The following is a 20870-nucleotide window of genomic DNA, read 5'->3' as shown; positions in this document are numbered from 1 at the left end:
ATCAGAAACAACAACCAGAAGGTACTGGAAAAGCTCAGCAGGTCTGGCAGCATCTGTGAAGAGAAATCAGAGTTAACATTTTGGATCCGCTGACCCTTCCTCAGAACTGATGTCACTGAGAAAAAATGTCAGTTTATATGCAGAAGGTAGGGGTTAAGGAGTAAATGATAGGTGGTGATATAGTCCAAAAAGAGATATAGCAGCAATTGGACAAAGGAATGAATAATGATCTGGCTGGGGGAGGGTGAATAGATGTTAATGGAGACTGTTAGTGACTAACCATAGGTAATGTGTAATGGCAGGCTATGTAATAACAAGGCCTGGTGTGTGGGGTGGGGCACTAGGGCGCAAGGACGTGGGAGACTTAGGACCTAAAATTAATGAATTCAGTTTTAAGGTCAGAGGCCTGAAGGGTCCCCCAAGTACAAAATGAGGTTTGTTCTTCCAGCTTACGTTAAAGTTTGGCGCAGGAGAAGTACAGCCGGTCAGACAGTATCCAAGGAGCAGGAGAATTGACATATTGGGCCTGAGCCCTTCAGCAGGATTCTGAGTGGGGAAGAGGGTTGACAGATAATAGGATGTGTGTGTGGGGCTGGCGAGAAGGTAGTTGGGAAGGCGATAGGAAGATGCTGGTGGAGGGTAATGGTGAGAGGGTGGAGTGGGTAATTAAGAAGGAAGATGGGCAGGTGGGACTGTTCAAGAGGGTGGTGCTGAGTTGGAGGGCTGGATCTGGGATATGGTGGGGGGAGGGGAAATGATGAAACATTGATTCTGTACTTAAAGGGTCCCAAGGTAGAAGATGAGGTATTCTTGCTCCAGGAGTCATGTAGCTAGGATTTTGTGGTGGAGGTGGCCCAGGACATGCATGTCCTTGGCAGAGTGAGAGGGTGGGTTGTAGAAATGGTTGACCACAGGACAGTGGGGTTGATTGGTGCACGTCTCCCAGAAAGGTTCCCTGAAACATTCTGCAAGTTGGCGTCCTGTCTCCCCATTGTAGAGAGCAATGAACACAATAGATGAGGTTATTCAATGTACAGGAAAATCTCTGCTGGATGTGGAAGGGACCTCTGGTGTCTTGGATGGAGGTGAGGGGAAGGTGTGGGCACAGGTTTACACCTCTTGCAATGGCAGGCAAAGGTGTTGGGAGTGGAGGATGGGTTGGTGGGGAGCATGGATCTAATGCGGAAGTCACAGGGAATGGTCTCTGAGGAATGCTGAAAGGGGTGTGGAGGGAAAGATATCTCTGTTGGTGGGGTCTGATTGTCGGTGGTGGAAATGGCAGAGGATGATGTGTTGTATCTGGCTGAAAAGCGAGGACTTGGGGGTTCTATCCTTGCTGCGGTTGGAGGGGTGGGGTTCAAGAGCAGAGGTGCAGGAAGTGGTGGAGATACACTGAAGGGTATTGTTGACCACATGGGAGGGGAAATTGCTGTCCTTGAAATACAGGGCCATTTGGTATGTTCTGGAGTGTTCTGCATCAAGCTTCCCTGGAACACTGCATTAAGAATGAGACAGATGTTGGCCAGGGAACAGGCTCGTGTGTTAAAGTGGCAGGCAACTGGAAGCTCAGAGTCTGTTTTGGTCTGAGGGGGAGCATAGATTTGTCCAGATTGCACTTCGTCTCTTTGTAGGGACTGTCAGATTTAGTCCCAATCACCCACTTCATGATGCTAACCTGTAAACTCCTTATTTTCAATTCCCTGCAGCTCCTTATAAACACAAATTCCAGTACCGTTTTAGGTGGAATGTTCCAGATTCTAACAACTGTCTGTTCACCCAGAAACTGCTGAGGTCCATGTTGACTCTGGGGCTACAAAGGATTGAATTGAAAGATGAGATGCTTTTCCTGAGCTCCCATTGAGATGTATTGGAACAGTACAGGAGGCTGAGGGCAGTGTAGGTGTGAGCAGACAATGAAAATGACAGGGCTGCACTGTGAGGGCTGCTTGGCTCAATGAGTATTTTGGAGTTGGGTGTAAACAGAGCGAGGTGGGACAGGGAGAATGTGAAGCTGAAACTCCGTTTTGTTTCAGCCCATTCAGAAATTCACATGGTCCCAAAGGTAACAGCCAGTTTGTAAGCGATACCTGTGGAAATTTTGTAACAGTTTTTAAGGTATAACGTATCAACATAAGTAAAGAATACGGGATTTTGATTACAATGTTTGAAGGGTAGGAAGATTGCTCGCTCATTTAAATTCTCTAAATGGGAGTAACTAGCTGAATCTAGAGAGCCTGTGTGACAGGAGACCTCAGACCCATGGTGTGCTCCTCTTGTACAATGTGGGAAAATTAGGGATGTTTCCAGTGTCCCTGACAGGCTATGTGTGCAGGAAATGTGCCCATCAGCAGCTACTGGGAAACTGCTTTTCAGACCTGGAGCTGTGAGTGGACTCACTGTGGAGCATCTGCAATACTGAGAATGTTATGGACAGCATGTTCAGTGAGTTAGTCACACTGCAGGTGAGGGTTACACAGGCAGAAAGGGAATGGGGGACCATCAGATCAAGTAAAAGGCTCAGGAAGGAAGTGCAGGAGTTCCCAGTGGTTATTCCCTTCCCAAACAGATACTGTATACCGCTTGGGATTCGTGTGGGTGTGTGCGTATGTGTTGGTCTCAGAGGCAATCAGCAACAGCCAATTTCATGACACCATAGATAGCTCTGCTGCCCAGAACGGGAAGAAAGATAGTGACAGGGGATTCAATAGTCAGTGATACAGACAGGCACTTCTATGGCCACAGCCATGAATCCAGGATGGTATGTTATCTCCCTGGTGATAGGATCCGCGATATCATGGTGCAGCTACAGAACATTCTGGAGCTGGAGGGTAAACAGCCTGTGGTTGGAGAACACATCAATACCAACGACAGCATGAAACAAAGGGATGAGTGTTTGAAAGCTGGATATTGGGAGAGCAGGGACACATTATAATGCAGCTCCTGAAATGAAATGATGTCAGACTTGCTCCCAGTGCCATGTGCTAGTGAGAGCAGGAATAAGAGGGTAGATCAGCCGGATATGTGGCTGGAGAAATGGTGTACCATGGAAGGGTTTAGATTCTTCAGGCATTGGGAGCGTTTCTGGGTTAGGTGGGAACTGTACCAGCCTGACCGGTTACCCCTGGGCAGAGCTGGGTCAAATCTCCTGGGGGGGGGGGCGGGGTGCGCTATTGCCAGTTCCATTGGTGAGGTATTAACTAGTCTGGCAGGGGGGTGGGAGCTAAAGTGTCAGGTTAGATGGGTCAGATTCAGGACAGAGTGTGGGAGGTAGAATATTAGTGATGTAGTCAGCGGCTCCGAAAACCGAAGGAAAGGAGGATTAAACGAGGATTGAGTCCCTCTTCATCCATCAGTCCTGACATCCCAGGAATCAGAGTCAACAAAATCTGGAGCTGTACAGCTCTCTGTCTCCAGTGCTTCAGCAAAATGGTGGGAATCTGCAACAAACCCAAGAAGTGCTGGAGATCCCCAGCAGGTCGGGCAGCGTCTGAAATGGTGACACCTGCAGGAAACATTGCAGCCTTGGTCATCTTTTTCGCTGTCCGCTAAACCTCCAGTTTTGGCGTCATCTGCAAAATTACTAATACCTCCTGTGTTTACATTCAAATCATTGATATAAATGACAGAAAATAATAGATACAGCACCAATCCTTGTGACACTCCACAGGCCTCCTGTCTGAAAAGCATCCCTCCACCACCACTCTCTGTCTTCTACCTTTGAGCCAGTTCTCTACTCAGATAGCTGGTTTCTGCTTTATTCCATGAGACCTAACCTTGCTAACCAGTCTCCATGAGAAAGCTTGCCGAATGCCTTACTAAAGTCCACGTTGATCATGTCGACCAGTCTGCCCTCATCAATCATTTTTGTTACTTCAAAAAACATTCTAACCCCTGGAAAACATAACAGTTACAGCACCAGAGTAATCAGCCCATCGTGTCTGTGCAGATCATAATGCCATCCCAAACTAATTCCATCTGCCTGTAACATGATCCATATCCCTGATAACCTATGCCTGCTTATGTGTCTGTCCGAATGCCTCTTAAACTGTGATTGTTTCTGCTTTTCCCATCTCCCAAGAGAATACATTCTAGTCACTGACCACCTTCTGCACAAGACACTTGTCTGACACAACTCCCTTTAAACTTGCACAGATATTGTTGGAAACGCTCAGCAGGTCATGCAGCATCTGCGAAGAAAAATCAGTTAAAGTTTCAGGTCTGGTCCCCCTCAGAAACGTTATCGCTGATTTCTCTTCCCAGATGCTGCTAGACCTGCTGAGCGTTTCCAGAAGCTTCTGTTTCTCTTCCTGGTTTACAACATCTGCAGTTGTTCCGGTTTTCATAGCCTTTAAACTTGCTCCCTCTCTTAAATGTGTGGCTCTAGAATTTGTCATTTCCACCTTGGAAAAAAGATTTACGTTTTCGTTTGGATTCCCCTACCCTGGGAAAAAAGAAACCATGACTAGTCACCCTATCATTGATCCTTATAATTTGATAAAGTTTGATTAAAGCCACCTAACGTGTCCAGTGCTGCAGGGAAATAGCCTCAGCTTATTCACACTCTCCCTATGGTTCAAATGTTCCAATCTGGCAACACCCTTGTAAATCTTTTCTGAACTCTTTCAAGTTTCCCAACATCTTTCCTATAGCAGGGAGACTGGAATTGAAAGCAGCGGGCATTCCAAAAGTGGCCAAGCCAATAAACTGTACAACCGAAACATGATCTCCCAGCTCCTGTACTCAATGCACTGCCCAATAACAGCTAGCATACCGCACACCACCTTCACTGACCTGTCTACCTTCAACTACACTTTCAAGGAACTATTAACCTACACTGCACGGTCTGTTTGTTTGTCAATACTTCCCAAGAACTTGCCATTAAGAAGTTGAGTCATATACTGGTTACATCTTTCTGAAATCAGGGAGACTACAATTGAATGCAGTATTCTAACACTGGCCTGACCAATGCCCTACTCAGCCACAACGTGACCTCCTAACCCCTATACTCAGTGACAGAATCCCTGCAGTGTGGAAGCAGGCCTTTCGCCCCATGAGACCATACCAACCATCGGAACAGCATTCCACCCTAACTCTGTAACCTACCATTACCCAAAGCTAATCCACCTAACCTGCATGGCTTTGGATTTGTGGGAGGAAATTAAGAGCACCCAGAGGAAGCCCACGCAGACACAGGGAGAATGTGCAAACACCACACAGACAGTGGAGTCGAACCAGAGTCCATTTATTGACCAGCACATTCCATTCAATGTTAGTGTCCCAAATTCCATGTTCAGCACCTGATCTCCCTGAAACTTTCCAGGAACTATGCAGTTGTTCTGAGCCCTTCAGAGGGAATTAAGGTGGGGAGGACAAAACACAAACAGGGTTGAGTTGTAGATCTATAAAATAACACTCCATCTTCCTCCCCGTCTCCCCCCACCCTGCTCTGTCTGTTCCCCCCCTCTTTGTCGTCGCCCCACCCCCTCATGGGTCGTCCTCCCCTCTGTCGGTCTGATCCCCCATCTGTCGCCCCCTCGGTCTGTCCCTCCTCTCTGTCGTTTTGACCCCTCCTGTCGGTCGTTCCCCCCTCTCCTGTCGGTCGCGCCCCCCACCCTGTCGGTCGCACCCTCCCCCCCCCCCCCTCGGTTGCCCCCTCCTGTCAGTCGCCCACCGCGTCTCCCCTCTGTTCCCCTCCTCTCTAATCCTACTTTCTGTCCCCACCTGTTTCTGTGCCACCCCCTCTATCCCCCCTCTCTTTCCCTACCCATTGCTGTCCCACCCCTGTCAATCCACCCACTCCCTGTCTGCCTACCCTCCCTCCCAAACCCCTAGTTCTGTACTCCCCCACTGGAGGGAAAATATCTTGTCTATTTACCCTATCCATGCCCGGCCTGATTTTTAAAATCTCTTTTAGATCACTGTCTAGCCTCTGAAGCTCCAGAGAAAACAGCCTATCCAACCCTGGCAACATGCTATACTTCTTTTCTGACCTCTTTCAGATGGATGTTCTTTAACATGATAGGAAGGAGAACAGAATTCGATGATTCGGCAACTTTTGCAATATTCCAATGTCCAGTACAGCCGCAATATGACCTCCCAACCCCTATACTCAATGCTCTGACCAATAAAGACAAGCTGGCCAACCGCCGCCTTCACTATTCGATTTACTTGCTACTCTACTGTCAAGGAACTATGAACCTGCACTCCCAAGGGCTCTTTGTTTAGCAGCACTCCAGGAACTTACTATTAACTGTAAAGGCCTGCTAAAGTTTGCTTTTCCAAAATGCAGCACCTCACATTTTTCTAAACTGAACTCCTCAGCCCATCACCCATCTGATCTAGATCCCCTTGCACTCTGAGGTAATCTTTTTCCCTGTCTACCACACCTCCCATTTTGGTGTCATCCGCAAACTTACTTACAATACTTATGTTCACATCCAAATCATGGATATAAATGGCGAAAAGTAGTGGATCCAGCACCGATCCTTGTGACACTCCACTGGTCACAGGCCTCCAGCCTGAAAAGCATCCTCTGCGTTCTACCTTTGGACCAGTTCTGTACTCCATACGATCTAACCTTGCTGACCAGTCTCCCGTGAGGAACCTTGTCGAACGCCTCACTGAAGTCCATGTAGATCATGTCCATGCTCTGACCTCAGCAATCCTCTTTGTTACTTCTTCAAAAAAACTGAGTCAGATTCATGAGACATGATTTCCCATGCACAAAGCTGTTATTAATATCCAGGATTTAACTCTGTACATCGGGGTCTGCGTTGCCCAGTTATAGGTGTTAATATTCGGGATGAAGTTCAAGTATGCCAGCATGTTGTCTGTGACTGTGCATTGAGTCTTGTTAATGTCACCAACACAATTGAGTTCCTTTTTGAAAGGCGGTCCCCGTATCCCTTGCCCACCAGGAAATGGTGGCAGTGTCCTTACCTCTGGACCAGGAGGATTGGGCTCAGATTTGAGGAACAGCATCTTTGAAGAGGCTGATTAGAAAACCTGCCCAAGCCACCAGGCCATACTGTCTCCCAGCTGTCCCTGCCTCAGCCTCTAAACAGAACCTTCCTGTAGTTTCTGTCCTGTCAGACTCTCCCATTGCTCAGTTTGTCCAGGATCCCCTCCTGCTGCTGCACTGCTCCTGTCCCTCACTGACCTGTCCATCCCCCAGTGTCCTCCACATTCATTCATTGTTTACAATCTCATTACCCCAGTTCTCCAGCTCCGCCCCTTCCTGTCCATAGAGACGGCTCAATGATTAGCACTGCTGCCTCACAGCACCAGGTACCCGGTTTTGATTCCAGCCAAACCTGGAATTTGTGCATTCTTCCCGTGTCTAAGCGGGTTTCCTCCGGGTGCTCCGGTTTCTGCCCACAATCCCAAAGATGTGCAGGACAGGTGAATTGGCCATTTTAAATTGCCCATAATATTAGTTACATTAGTCAGGAGTAAATATAAGGTAGGGGAATGGGTCTGTGCAAGTTACTGTTTGGAGGATCGGTATGGACTTGTTTGGCCGAAGGGCCAGTTTCCATACTGTAGGGATTCTGATATATTGGGCAGCAGCTGCTGTCAATCACCCGGACTCCTGTATGATCGGGAGCGCGTGCTGTAGGAGAGGAGACCAGTGTATGGGCGCAGTGCTGGCCTATTGTGGGAGTATGCACAGTACGGGTCAGTGCCTGGGAAGGAGGCTCTGGGTGTATCGGATTAATCTGTCATTGGCATCTTCCTCCCTCTGGGAGCAGGACCCAGGGGAATGGCCCCTTTCCCGGCCCCCCTGAGATGTGATCAGACTATCAGTGGGGCAGCATTTTGCAGAAAGTTATCAGAACTCTTTTTTTTGTGAAGATTCAGGGTTTTTGTGGAAAGTGACAAGGATGGGCCTGCAATTAGAGTTCTAATTTGGTTCATTTCAGTAAGACGGGTTTTGGCCAGAGTGTGCAGGAAGCAGTGTATGCAGGGTGGTTGTCATCAGAGGATTCACCAACAACTCCCCCCCTCCCGGTGGACTCAGAATCAGACTCATTGGTTTGGTTCTTAGTCTGCAGACAAGAGCTAGGAAACTAAATTCAAAGAGAGGACAGACTGTGTGAGAACCAGGTGTGGAGGAAAGGAGTGAGGAGGTTGGTTTGGATTTCAGTTCACAGAAGAAAGAAATTGTTAGATTGAGAGTTAAAACTTTGGGAAACATGAAACTACAATTTAATACTATAATTATCTTATAAAGATCCATCCTGTATTAATATGGTGAGTTGTTTTCTCAGTTGTAGGATACTGAAAGGGTGGATTTGTGGATGAGAATTTCAAATTGAACTTCATGTTCAGATCTGATAGTTACTTGATCCGTGCCAATCTGAATATTCATTGGCCTTTTCATGTGGAAGGAAAGGGGAGTATTCTGTCCGTGGGCGAATATTTCAAATCTCAGTGTGACTGGAAAAACTACTGAGACACAGCCAAGTCCATGTTAGGGTGGTGACTGTGGAGAAAGAGTTCATTTGTTTTTAGAAGTCTGAAAAATCATGGCATGTTTCCCAGGAACAATTAAGCCACAGCTTTGCTTGGTAGAAGGACAAGTCTTTAATTAACCATGCAACCAGAAAGACACAAGGATACCTGCACCATGGGAAATACTATGAAAACGGGATTGTTGTAAAGGAGTTCATTCTCGACCATGGACTGTAATCCATTGGCGTTGTCACGTTGGTTCCAGCGCCATGGGGAAACACTGGAAATATGATGAATGCAGTGTAGGTTTCAGTTATTAAACTGTAAAAAGTGCAGAACAATTTAAAAAGGATGTTGTCAGGGCTCAGGGGTCTGAGTTATAGGGAGAGGTTGGACAAGCGAGGATTGTTTTGTTTAGAGCAGAGGAAACTGTGTGGGTACTGTTCTAGAAGTGTGTAAGACCATGAGGGGCATGGGTAAGGTGAATGCATTCAGTCTTTTTCCCAGGGAATCAAGGACTGGAGGGCATCAGTTGAAGGTTAGAGGGGAAAGAATAAAAGAAAAGTTGAGGGGCACCTGTTGTACACAGAGGGTGGTATGTATATGGAATGAGCTGCCAGTGGAAGTGGTTGAGGTGGGTACACTCTCACAACAGGTAAAAGACATTTGGACAAATACATGGATAGGAAAGGGTCAGAAGCAGGTGGGCCAAGTGCAGGGAAATGTGGTTAGTGTGGATGGACATTCTGGTCGGCATGGGCCAGTTTGGGCCAAAGGGCCTGTCTCTGCTGCAGGATGCAATGACTCAAAGTGCATCTGCTATTTCTCCCACTAACTCTGTTGATATCCTGGGATGTATTCCATCAGGGCAAGGAGACATGTCTATCTTTAGCTCCATTAGCTTGCCCAGCTCTAACTCTTTCATGATAATGGTTATTTCTTGGTCCTCACCTTCCTCCTTATCAATTATTGGCATGTTCTTCGTATCCACCACTGTGAAGACTGACTGCTGTGTCCTCATATTCCTGAACCCTGTTGGATAGGGATAACTAGGTACAGAACTCTGAGAGGTCTTCTTAGAGTCTTTATTGATGAGACATGGCAGTTACCTGGATAGTGTACATGCAGAACGCCTCCAGGCAGCATCAGGTAACTCCCCGCCTGTCCCATGTAAAGCTCCCATTCTTATACCTTTGTGGTTAGGGACTTTAAATAGAGACTGTCTCTCAGTATTATCTCCATGGCAACGGTCAGTTAGAAAGTCTAGTTCAGTTTCGCACTTTGTGGTTAAAACATACACCCCTCCCCCACTGTGGCTCTCTCAAGTATCTGAAAGGCACTTCAGTTTCAGTGGGGCTGTCTATCAGGATTCTGATATGGAGGAGCCGGTGTTGGGGTGGGGTGGACAAACTTATAAATCACACAACACTAGGTTATAGTCCAGCAGGTTTATTTGGAAGTACAAGCTTTTGGAGTGTGCTGTGATTTGTAACTTGATCAGGATTATCTCTATGGTAACAGTTAAACGCTTCAACAATTACAGAGGCCATATGTTCCCCACATAATAGGTTCCCCTCTAGCAGTGTAAACTGCTATTCTGACCCTGGGGATAGCGACTCATCACTTTTCTCCCCCAATCCCACCTAGATTTCTGTTGATCTTTAAAGTTTTTCTAATCTCCTAGTTTCTCCGTGGTCTTTGCCAATTTGTATGCCTTCTATTTCAATTTGATAGAGTCCCTTATTTCCTGAGCCACTCATGGCAGATTACTCCTTTTCCTACAATCTTTCCTTTTCCCTGATATATACTTTTGCTGAGCACTTTGAAAAGCTCCCCCACTGTCGGTCAACGTTCCCAAGGTAAAGTCTTTGCTTCCAGTTTACATTAGGTTGAGGCAGGAGTTGGCTATTGTAGTTTCCTTTGTTTAAGCACTGGATCTTGGATTGGATCTAATCTTCCATCTTTCCAGCTGTGTTCTAACTTCAACCAGATTTATCAGAAGTCTTTTATCAGATTACGAGGGGAGGCGATGTTTTCTGGGTGCTTTGCGTTTCATTGTCAAAGACCTTGGCTTTGTATTAAAGTACAGGATAGATATTCACAACAGAGTATTCTGGACGGTGTGAATGTACGACACAGTCTAAAATCATAAATCACTGTCTCCCCTGAGTTTAAAATTGCAAAATCATTATCTCCTACACGCTTCCTCACTATCTAAGTTTGGAACGCTAATCCACCTGACTATCCTGCTTTTTCCAAAATCTCCTTTGGTGAAGGTGGTGAGTTTTGGATTCAGCTTTCCAGTTATTACCGTAAGAAGATAAGCACTGGGCACAGGAGAGGCAATGCAGCTCTTCGAACCAGCTCCACCATTTAATACGGTGATGATTGAGCTCACCTCGGTCTCAGCTGGATTTTCCCACCTGCTCTCTCTCACCCTTCATCTCATTGTAAATTCAACATCTGTATCTCTTCATTAAATCTGCTCATTGTCCTGGCATCCACCGCATTTTGAATAGGAAATTCCACAGATTTGCAACACCTTGAGATAAGTACATTCTTCTTTAAGAGAGTAGAATAGAGTCCCTAAAGTGCAGAAACAGGGTATTCATCCATCGACCTTTGATGAGCATCCCATTCAGACCCACCCTGTCCCTGTAACCCTGCATTTCCCATCGTTAATGGCCTAACGAGCACATACTTGGACACTGTGGGCAATTTAGCATAGGCCATCCACCTAACCTACACATCTTTGGACTGTGGGAGGAAGCTCGAGCACACTAGGAAACCCACGCAGACATGGTGAGAACGTGTAAATTCCACACAGTCGCATCTGGCTGAAATAAAACCCGGGTCCCTGACGCTGTGTGGCAGCAATGCTAACAACTCAGCTACATCTGCTTAAAATCTGCTACCCCTTATTTACCTCCCCACCCCGCAATCTATGTTCCTTACGTCAGAAATCAGGTTGTGGAAGCAGATGTGTCAGTAAAATCCAGTGAGAGTCCATATGTCCTGTGTGTCTGAATGGGGATCCAATACACAACACCCTCGAGCCCACACCTTTCATTCACTATCCAGAAACATGTCTCCAGTGGCTTCATGGGGGCTACAACTCCCACAATCCCTGAGGCAGGGACCACGCGTGTGCGGGGAAGCCCAGAACTGCACATGTACAGAATATGGGCAGATGTTGGAGCATGTGCTTTGGGGAAATTAGCGGAAAGCATTTGACACTGTGATTGGCTGGAGGAGGGACCAATCAGCTTGTAGTATTGATGGGTTGGGGGGGTCAAAGTTCCATCCCCAACTTGTCATAACACTGGGCATCGACCAATGGGAAACAAAGAACGATCTGACCCATTCTCCCAGACTGAAGGTTCCGCTTCTGTCCAGGATCTGCTACCTCCCTTTCTGTTTCCTTTTGATTTATTCTCCTGTTATATTTTTGACTTGCAGCAACTGAAGGGAAATGGAGTAAACCCAGAAAGGGTGCAGAGTCTAACCAGGACAGGAAGTGGTGGCATGGTTCTCTTTACCAGTAACTCCATGAGAATGGAGGTGGGTACATTAGGGACAACAGAGTCAGAATGGTGGGAGAGAGTAAGTGGGCTGGAGGGTTACAGCTTTTGGGGAAGAAAGGGAAGAAAGATTTCCAGAAAAGCTAGAATTGTCTGCTCTGAATATCTAACCTGTACATATTTATTTATTCAGGGTGCTCGATGGTGAAGATTTGCAGACTGAAATCTCAAACTCCTGTGCAGATCATGATTAAGTTAACCAGCATTTGAAGAACCAAAGATAGAGAATAACTTGGCCAAAATCCAGCAACACTCTCCCACACAGCATTGTCGGTCTCTCTGCGCCAAATGGACTGTGAATGGTTCAAGACAGCAGCTCACTACCACCTTCTCAAGGGTAACTAGAGATGGGGAATAAATGCTGGCTGAGCCAGTGATGCCCATATCCTGGAAATGGTTTCTGTCTCAAGTTGCTGAAACCCAGTTCCTGTTACTGCAGGATGATGAGGGATGCTGAGTGCATCCTCCAGGAGGCAGCACCATCACACTACCCCCGCCTACACCCACACAGTAACACAGCAACGTCACTGGTACAAAAGGCAGTGAAACCAAAGGAGGACTTAGATATAGTTCTTCGAGGTAAAGTCATGAAAGGGGATTGGAGCACAGCAGGAACAGGAGACTGAGCTGGATCGTCAGCTGTTTCCCATCGAATAGAGCAGCAGGATTGAAAGGCCGAATGGCCTCCTGCTACTATCTCTCATGTATGTAAATAGCCATGGAGCCCGGGGAGGAAGAAGTAGGCAGGGCAGGGATTCTCCAGGCGAATGCACTTCCACATCCGGTTTCAGTGAGGGACGGTTTGATGGATTTTATTTAACATTTGTCTTTAACACAAGGTTTGTGAATTTGGTTTTAAAATGTTGTAGCTATTTATTCCACAATAAATAAAACTAAAAGAAAAGAAATGAAACGATCTGAATATAACAGTTTTTTAAAATTTCAAACGCCCTGCAAAACAAATCCTGTCTACTCCCAGACGCCATCACTTTCCAGTTACTCAAGCTCCAGGGAAATATTCCCTCCCTGTCTGAACCTTTGGTTTGATTTAACTGCTTTTCATTTCTGGTTCTGTGAGCTGTGAAGTGTTCTTTATTCCCCACATCTCTGACCCGGGCGTGGTATCTCACACACAGCTGAGCAACCTTCCCACCATCAACATTATCATTACGCCATTACCCAATTTTGGTTCCCATATAATCACCAGCAGTAAACCACCCATGTAACCAATTGAATATTTATAAACAACGCCCCATACAGGCAAAACAAACCATTACAAATGACAAAGTGGGAAGGGATCAAATCAAAGTAGAGTGAGGAGGCAGCGATGGAGATAAAGCACTGTATCCACTGTGGTACCCATCTCTATCTAAAGGCATTGGGAGAATTGATACACACCACATGCTCCTTCTCCAAGGACACCCTGTTGTATCCCCTTTATCCTCAATCATAGAATGGAATCCCGACAGTGTGGAAGGAGAGAATTGGCCCATCAAATCCCACCAACTATCCAAAGAGCATCCCATCTGGAGCATTCCACCCCTGTAACACTGCATTTCCCATGGCTGATCCACCGAGTCTGAACAATTCTGGACACTGTGGACAATTTAGCAAATCTTTGGACTGTGGGAGGAAACCAGAGCACCTGGAGTGGACCCACACTATCCTGGGGACAATGTGGGAACTCCACACAAGCTGTTGTCCAAGGCTGGATTCCAACCTTGTACCTGGTGCTATGAAGCAGCCATGCTACAATCACAATTTAAATCAAAACAGATAACCCCTGCTCATTGCTGTTTGTGGAGACTCATTGCCCAGAGAGACATTCTGAGATTCAGAAAGAGACAATATGAGTTCAGTCAACTCCTGTCGAGTTAATGGGATTAACAACAACATCAATACTCCAACAGTGTCATCAGACCTCGTACCTATTCTATCATTTACGATTTTTAACCCATGGGAAGTTTGTTACCAGCTTCAATGACAGCCATAATGCTCTGACCACTTTGACAGAGCCAGTGCTCGTCAGTTCTAATAGTTATCAATAGATTGTATCTAAACAGGATGCCCCTCAACAGGAAGTGCTCTGACACTCAATGCCCGTAAGTCAAGGTCATTTTCCTAAAACCACTCACGTCTGGCAATATCATTGAAGGTATTTTAAACAGTAACCTTTCAGTCTCAATTGCCAGTTCCAGTCCATGAAGCAGCCAGTAACATGCATCAGGGAATTGAATTGCATTGCCCTGGCAGGAGAGATTGAGGAGCTTGAAGCTGTCTTCTCTGGAGTATCTAAACATGAAACACTTCAAATGAACAAAAATCTTCAAGAGCTCGATAGGACAGATACAGGAAGGATGTGTTCCCTGGCTGGTGTGTCTGGAATGAAATAAGCACTAACTCCGGTATCTTTACCCAGCATCCCCTTTAGCTGCATAAATGTTGAAGATTTATTTGCTGCTCTAATTCCACTCTCTTGATCACTCCCATTTTTCACTGCTGTAATGTTGATGACTGTGCAAATGTATAAAATTTAATTTAATCCATCCCAAAACCTCTCTGTACCTGTGTCTCACTTGTGTTCACCGAGATGCTCATTCAATCTGACCTCTTTACAAATCCTGCTCTGATATTTCCTTAGAGGGTTCAGAATTAATTATTCACAGAATTATTACTGTACAAAAGGAGGCTGATTAGCTCATCAGCTCTCCAAAGGATCACCTCACCGAATGCTATCCTTCTCCCTTTACCCCATAAACCTTCCCATTCATCCTCTTCCAATAACACCGGCATGTTCACAGCGAACTACAGCGATCGGATTTATTTTGTTTGTTCATGGGATCACGGCATCACTTGCTGGGGCAGCATTTGTCATCCATTCTAACTGCCCAGGAGATGGTTCAGAGTCAACCCCATTATTTGGGGTCTGGATTCACATGTTGGCTGGACCAGGTCAGAAGTAACACAGTCTCCTAGACCCAATGACCGAAAGAGTTGATTTCTGGCCTACTATCTCAGCAAAGACAGTTCTCATTGTAATGGCAGAATTTCTCCGTGACCCAGTGAGTGCTGCAACACCTGAGGCTGTGGGGGAGCCAGATTCAATCACGGATATGGGAAAATACTCAGACACTGACCTGTCCATCTGGTTGTTAACTCAGACAGATAGAATGAAATATGCACATTAGATAGCAACTTTGATGATCTGGGGCAATGAAACATGCTTCCGACCTGATTATTTCAACCTCAAATCTCTGAAAATACAAACACAAAACATCCTATTTGTACCAGGTTGTCTCTCAGCCTCCTGTTTTCTTGAGAAATACATTTTGAGCCGTTCAGCCTTTTCTTGTAATTATAACCTCTATGTTCCTGTAAGATTTGTAATGAAACCTTTATTGTTTTCCTGTCCCTTGTGAGTGATGCCAGCAGCAGAAACAGGTCCTGAACTGTGAGGAGTTTCAGTTGGATTATTCATATTTAAAAATTCATTCTCACCCTCACATACAGTGTGGAATTGATATAAAAACAGCAGGAAAGGAGTGATTGAGAACCCACAAAAACACGCAGGCAGCATGTGTGCCTGAGCTGAACGAACCGGGCATTAGGAAAATGTGACAGCAATCGCAACCATTTATAATCACATAATTCTGCAGGTGTAGACAGAGGCTATTCGGCCCATCAAGTCGGTAATTACCTGCTCTCCTACCCTATCCCCGTAACCCCACTTTTACCATGGCCAACCCAACCCACCTAACCTACACTCTCCAGGCCATGTTAGCACTGCCAATAAAGTAAATCTGCACATCTGTGGGAGGGTCACAAATTACATCCAAATGCTCGGAATTGTGGATGAAACTCACAAATACTTGACTGACGCAAATTCTCTGTTTCTAAAATAAAATCTGGGTGAAACTGCAGCCAGAAAGATTTCCAATTATCTCTGGAGGAAGAGAATTCAAAATTTGTCCCCGGGGGGGGAGGGGGAGTGAAAGTTACAGTGGTCAGGGAACCATCAGAAATGTAACAAGTTGTGAGTAGGTAGGTGTGAGACGAGGACAGAAAGGCAGTCTGTCACATAGGGGAAGGCAGGCGAGATTAAACAGCAGAAATGCTAATCTCTCAAGGCCAAGGGGAATAGATTTAGGGCTGGGAAGGAAACAAGGTATGCAGCTGCCAAAGAAATACTTTGAGAAAATAGATTATAACAACATAGAGGACAGAGTTCACAGTCTGAAATTGTTGCTCTCATTGGTGAGTACAGAACGCTGTAAAGCCTGAGTCATTCTATCACAGCCAACACATGGAGGATGGGCTGAGTGGCTTTGATCTGTGCTGTAACTTTCTAATAATTTTATTCTGACATTTGGAGCTCAAGTCTAATGATGTTTAACTTCTCAAATTGGACTGGAGTTTAATATTCTGGAGAAATGTCAAATAAATCACATTTATCCCATTCTGCAGAACTTAGTCCATTGCCCTGCACGTTCCAACATTTCAGTTCCATCCACGTACTTTTATTCAAATGTAATGCTGGTAACTGCCTCTGTCACCCGATCAGTGAGATCCTGCTCTCCACCATCTCTGAGGGAAATAAATTCTCCTTTCCACTTTCTTTTCAGAGAATTATCTTCAATCTAAAACCTCTAGTTCCTGATGGCTCTGTTAATGAATAGCTGCTTCCTATCCATTCTACCTGGATTCCTCAGTATTTTATCACATCAATTAAATCTCAGTTCATCTTCCTTGGAATCCAGCCCCCACCCCACCCCACCCACCACCACCACCTCCAATCTATCCAATCTTTCCTCAGAGCAGAAATTATCCAATCAGAGAAACATTCTGATCAATTTTCTCTGTCCCCTCTCCGGTGTGATCACATAAATCCTGGAATGTGGGGACTATGAGTGAGTGCACTACTTTAGCCGTGGTCACCCTGTTCCAGTGTCACCTCCGTGTTCTTGTGGTTGTTGCTGATACAAGAAAAATCCTGGTTTTCCCACATGGGAACTGCCTCTGTCACCCCATTAGTGAGATCCTGCTCTCCCACATGTGCACTCCATGGGACTGGGATTCCCTACCATGTGTTTGTTTGTTAATTAATCCTAAATAAGTTCCACATTAAAACAGGATTATCAGATACCCAGCAACGAATTTCTTCCATTATACTCAAGTCACCTTACTTTTAATATCTCTTTAAAATTATTACTAACACAACAGGCTTTAATTTGCTGAAGAAGTATTCAGGTGTCTTCACTGTTACAATCACTTGAAGATTATCTTTACTTTTAGTTACACCTGGCGAATTGAACACTGATTGTAAACATATTAATATCAAATGGACTTCAGTTTTATGAAGATTAATCCAGTCTGACATTCTTGTTGATTCATATCTTGGAGAGAACTGTCGTCAGAACTCCAGCTGTGCTCTGACTTCAATCACGACTGCTTGTGGTTGGACTGCAGATCTTACATCTGTTCTGTTGTTTACTGGGTTGCTTTGCTCTGCCCATCACTTGCTGCTTATGCTGTTTGGTAACTTCATCAGGTGAGCACCTCATTTTCAGGTATTCATGCTGCTGTTACTGACATGCCCTCCTGAATTCTCTCAGGGCTGATCCTCTGGTTTGTTGGAAGGAGGGAAGTTGGAGAATATGCTGGGCCGTGATTCTGTAAGCTTTGTTGGAGTACGACTCTACTGTTGTTGGAAGGCAAGAGCTAAACTCTTGCACTGTAAACCCGATGTACAAGAAGCTACATGCAGTATCATAAACACTGACAGTCCAAGACATGAAATACAAGCAACACTGTACAATGATGCAGGATCACAACTGCAGCAAGGGGAGATTAAGATCCAACTTGACATAGGAGTAGAGAAAGAAGCAGCTGATCAAATTGTCTTATTCATAGTCATAAAGAGACTCTGTGAGATTATTGTACTCTTAGGGTTGAGGATGGAGGAGGTTGGGGAGATGAGGAGCTCTTCAAAGGAAAGTAATCTGCCTGAGAGTTATGGGATCGACTTGATTGCTAGGTATTTAACAGAAAGCTAATTGAAACTGTTTTTATCCCCAAAAGATAACAAGACTGATGGTGTTTCCAATCATGATCAGAAACAAACCTCAGAATACATGGTTCATAGATGGATGTCAATAGCCCATCAACATCCAACTCCTGCAATTATTCAGCAAATGTATGTGTGATTAACTAGCCCTGATGTCAGTCCTGATATACCAGATCGCTGTTTACTCTGTGCAGATGGACAGCAATGTGAGGAAGTATTGGCCGAGTGATATTGTCGCTAGACAGTTCATCCAAAGCCCCAGATAAAGTTCTGGAGACCTGCGTTCAAAGCCTGCTGCAGCAGATGGGGGAATTTGAATTAAATTTTTAAAAACTTGAAAATTGAAGAATCTAATGACGACCATTAATCGATTGCCAGAAAACCCCATCTGGATCACTAATGCCCTTTCAGGAAGGAAGCTGCCATCCTTACCTGGTCTGGCCTACATTGTGACTTCAGACCCACAAAAATGTGGTCGACTCTTACCTGCCCTCTGGGCAATTAGGGATGGGCAGTAAATGCTGCCGGGCCAGTGACACCCTCATCCTGTGAATGAATAAAGGAAAATAAAAGTCTCTACCCAGTGTGAATCTGTACATGTTCAGAAATGTTGTGAACATTTCCAAAACGAACTTCTTTGTATGCAAAACTTTATTAACTGCAAAACCGTTGTTCATTACTTGGTGTGAAAAAGAGAAAAAAAAATCCAACTGTGGTTATGAGTAAATTCACTGGTGTCTCAGCAGGATGGATGCCTGAGTGAATCCCTTCCCCCCCACACACGCACAGAGCAGATGAACAGCTTCTCCCCAGTCTGACTGGTTTGGCCCGTTTCCAGGTGGGAATGCGTAAAGAATTCCCTTCTGGCAATCCCCACATTTCCAGAGTCTGTCCCTAGTGTAGCTGCACTAGGGTTTAGCCATTTCATATAAATGCGAGCAGACTGTTACACACACCGTTAGCCTGCTCTCCCCCCCCCCCCCCCCCCCCACCACCACCACCGCCCAAAGAACCCAGTATAAAGCAGTAAACATTATCTCCTGCTGTGGAAGGACAGTCTGTATTGGTCTGAGTAGAAACATGAGCAGATTTACCTAAATGGCAACTTAATCGGTGACCAGAGCACGTTAAGCATGTCCAAATAAAATGCATTATAGCACAGAGAGAGGCCCATCAAATCCAAGCTGGCTCTCTGTAGCAGAATCCAATATTCTCACTCCCCATACATCCCCCAAACTTTGCATGTTTATTTCCCTAAGATCTGATATAATTGTTTTTACCAATCATTCATCTTCTTCTCTGCCTGCACCACCATAATAGGCAGCATGTTCTGCATATTTCTAGCCAATGCAGACAGCAGAAACACTTACTCATGTCCGCTGTATCAAAACCTTACATCTGATCTTAATTCTTTTGCCATCGCCTATCGAATACATATATTTTTGTCTGCTATATCTAGGTCTGTTATAATCTTATACAGCTCTATCAAAAATATATTTAGCTTGTTTACTTCAAAGAAAATAGCAATTTCTTCAAATCAATCCAATGACTGCATTGTCTTCATCAGTGAACCACTCCAGTAAGTCTGTACTCCACACCCTGAAGATCACTCATAGCCCTCATTGTCGATGCCTATTTTGTTCCACAAATCCAGACGATGCAAGTTTTCTGCACAACAGCAGTAGCTTTATTATTGGGCAGCCGGCGAGAGTTTCAAAGCATCTCCAAATTAGCAAAGTGCCTACTTGTAGAGACTCTTCTTCATGAATCTCTGCCTTACCCACAGAGACAGTATATTTAATAGGGAGTAGACAAAGGCATATCAGTCACATGGGCGATTGTCATTACATAGTTTAAAGTAGGTAATTATGACCTTACAAAGCTTGATGAATGGCGACGTCCTGTGATAACGTGTGAATGGATTACAGAAACTTATTATCGTATTGTTCATGATTATGTGTTGATTGGAAGAGATTAAGGCTGGAGGGTTCTTCCTTCAGTAAATGGGGGAGTCACTTACCTATGCTAATATGTAGGGGAGGTAAGACAATGGGAGAGGGAGGCAGTTTAACAGGGTTGTGCCCAGGGCTCTCAGTCTTGTCTGGAAAGGGCAAATTCCTCTGTCTGGGGTTACGAGGAAATCCACATGTGTGGCTGCAAGAGGTTCTATTTTGAGATACCGTCAGCCTTCCCCCTTCTGAGGTGTTCTGTCTGTAATGTAAGAGTACAAGCCTTCAGTTAATGAAATAAGGCCTTTGGCAAGGAATAGTTAACCCTTGAGACCTCACAGTGTCCTGAACGGGAAGCAAAAGGTACGGAACTGGTCCCTCTATGGTAGTTTAACTTCCTCGTTCTGACCAGGAATCTGTTGACCAGAATTAGACAATAGACAATAGGTGCAGGAGTAGGCCATTCAGCCCTTCGAGCCTGCACCGCCATTCAATATGATCATGGCTGATTATTCCTAATCAGTATCCGCTCCCTGCCTTATCCCCATAACTCTTGATTCCACTATCGTTGAGAGCTCGATCCAACTGTTTCTTAAATGAATCCAGAGGCTGGGCCTCCACTGTCCTCTGGGGCAGAGCATTCCACACAGCCACCACTCTCTGGGTATTTTAAGCTGTGTCCTCTGGTTCGGCACTCACCCATCAGCGGAAACATGTTTCCTGCTGCCAGAGTGTTCAATCCTTTCAAAATCTTATACGTCTCAATCATATCCCCTCTCAGTCTTCTAAACTCAAGGGTATACAAGCCCAGTCGCTTCAGAG

The 20870-nt window shown here is 45.3% G+C and overlaps 1 long non-coding RNA gene across 2 annotated transcripts in view; it reads left to right on the top strand.

Annotated features, from left to right (window-relative positions):
- The window catches only part of LOC132809330 (uncharacterized), a 53497-nt gene extending 35261 nt beyond the window's left edge, over positions 1 to 18236 (top strand). For both annotated transcript variants that reach the window (XR_009642257.1, XR_009642259.1), the window contains exon 6: positions 18114 to 18236. This is a non-coding gene — a long non-coding RNA (uncharacterized LOC132809330). The remainder of the gene's footprint in view (positions 1 to 18113) is intronic.
- Positions 18237 to 20870: the final 2634 nt, after the last annotated feature.

The sequence above is a fragment of the Hemiscyllium ocellatum genome, unplaced genomic scaffold (genome assembly GCF_020745735.1).
Source record: "Hemiscyllium ocellatum isolate sHemOce1 unplaced genomic scaffold, sHemOce1.pat.X.cur. scaffold_1068_pat_ctg1, whole genome shotgun sequence".
Taxonomy (NCBI): domain Eukaryota; kingdom Metazoa; phylum Chordata; class Chondrichthyes; order Orectolobiformes; family Hemiscylliidae; genus Hemiscyllium; species Hemiscyllium ocellatum.
Note: the sequence above shows the minus strand (reverse complement) of the source record. Positions and strands in the feature narration are given on the sequence as shown.